Source organism: Atta cephalotes (assembly GCF_000143395.1).
Source record: "Atta cephalotes unplaced genomic scaffold scaffold00062, whole genome shotgun sequence".
In the NCBI taxonomy this organism is placed as follows: Eukaryota; Metazoa; Arthropoda; class Insecta; order Hymenoptera; family Formicidae; genus Atta; species Atta cephalotes.
Window position 1 is genome coordinate 937,369 of NW_012130126.1, and position 2,610 is coordinate 939,978.

Below are 2,610 nucleotides of genomic sequence, written 5' to 3' on the forward strand. Positions count from 1 at the left end.
ACACACACACACACACACACACACACACACACACACACACACACACACACACACACACACACACACACACACACACACACACACACACAATACACAGGGTGTCTCAGAAATAAGGTAGGAGCCGCATTGAGGGTATAGAATGAATCAACAAAAAAGTCTGATACTATTTTGAGATATTCACTGTAGTTTTCGAATTAAAAAAGAAAACTGTAGTAACGACTCATCGCGCCTCACTCGCGATGGCGCGCCGCCGCTGTCGAGTGAGGCGCAATAGGCCGTGCTACGAATTCGCGCAACGCGGGTCCAACGCACATTGACTTATATGTTTTCTTTTTTAATTCGAAAACTACAGCGAATATCTTAAAATGATATCAAACTTTTGTTCCCCTTGACACTCATTCTATGCCTCCAATGCGGCTCCTATCCTATTTCTGAGACTCCCTGTATATATACATATATATATATATATATATATATATATATATATATATATACAGGATGACATCCAATTTCAGCCCTATCTGTCCTAGAGCGAACTAAATTGTGTCGAAAAGTCGTCTACCATTTCGCAATGCCCGCAATAGTTAATCGCACGAGATATCAATATTCAAAGATAACCGAATAAGCGCGTCCACCCGATCTACTATACTTTAATCCGCTCTACCTGCTCAGGACGGGCGAAGCCAAAAATTTGGAGACACCCTATATATTGTGCAGAGTCAATTCATTTTTAGAATATGAAATATTACAGATTCGTATCATGAATGCGAAATGTTGCCCAGCTTAGTTCCTAATATTTATTTCATACGGGTGCAGAGATGATCATTTTTTATTTCATCATAATATCGTAAAGCGAATAGAATAATCGTACCATCGAAATAACGCAACATTACGTAAATGTGACGCGCGTGTTACGATATATCAAAGAACTTTTATACTAATTTCCATGTTACCTTTTAATATATGCGAAGGACCTTTGTATATGTATTGTATGTACAGAGATATTAATAAAACTTCAATAAAATGATCTTCAATGAAATTTAATCTTTAAAAATCCAAACTAGTCTCAGATTTTTCTCAAGATGGCACATATTTAAGATTTCTAACTCAAAAACTGAAGGAATAGTAAAAAAATTAATTCGATTTGTGAAAGTTAATGACTTATTTAATGAGATAAACAAATCTTTTTATATATAAATATCTTTATACATATATCTAAATTTTTTAAAAATTCAGCGAATCAAATTTTTAATAAAAAAATACACTCAATTTTTTTATTCTAAGGAATTGAGCCATGTCCTTATTCTAAAATTTTTTTCCTTCAATCCTTTTATTTCAATAACATTTCAATAAAAATTATTTCACTGTCTCATTCAAATAGTAAAAGACGCAAGAGATGTAAGAGAGGAAATAAATCATTTAAAAAGGGGAAATAATTTATTTAGAATAGAAATTCTTAAAATGGAGGTAATTAACTGTACATACAAAACTGACGAAACAAGACAATTTTATTGGCAGAATACATTTTTAAATTGATGAATTTTATTATAAAATTGAACTAACATTGAAAATATCTATCGACTCTTAATAATTCACGTGAAAGTGCATCTGTTCAATGTGATAAAATAGTGTTCTTATATAAAGAGAAGGAAATTTTTCCCTATAAACCGGCTACAAGTATTTAACCGATTTATGTAGATAAATACGAACAGTTTGCCCGTTTAAATTTTTTCGATTCTTTTAATTCTATCAAAAAACTTATTCTAACTTAACGTTCGCCTAAAAACAGCTGCTGTCACTATCGTGAAAAATAAGAATCACGAGTACATTTGTACGTTAATTTGTGATTTTATTATTAGTATAAATGATATAAAGCTGAATACAATTAAGAAAAATCATGTTGAATGCACAGGTGGGCGCGATTGTAGGAACAAATACGTTTCCTCTATTTTCCACGAAATTATTCTGTAGAAAGATCAACTGAACAATGGCAATATTTGTGCAATTTGATGCACAATTTCGCGTCTTGTCACGGCTGAAGAATACACTCCTTCATTGACATATATAAATATATAGCGTTCGGTTAAATATTATTCAGTTGGAAAGTAGAAATAATATTCAATCGAACGTTTAATCGAGCGTTTTTTTCGGCGTTTACTAAGAGATGAAACTGTTCATCTAATTGACAGTCATACATCTATCATATTTAGCTTTCCCACAGTCTCAAATTATTATCGTGCTTAAAAGAACAAATACTGGTAACACAATCGCTTTTTTTAATGTTTTTCTATTGGACGAAATGAACAAACATAAACAGTTATCACAAATTAAGAAATTAATAATTAAAACACTCGAAGCATCTACTTCGGTATAATTTGATGAGAGCACAGACAGATTAATAATGATGATAACCGTGAACTTGTAACGTAATATACAACATGGAGAGGAAGAAGTTTGCTGAATACAAACGTACATTAATATTCGTCTTTACTCGTTAATCATTCTATGGCTGTGGGTTTAACAGAATATAATAGCATGATTCCTCTTTTTCTTATTTCATTGTAATGAATAGAGATTGATAAATGCAAAAAAAAAAACGTATTTCATTCA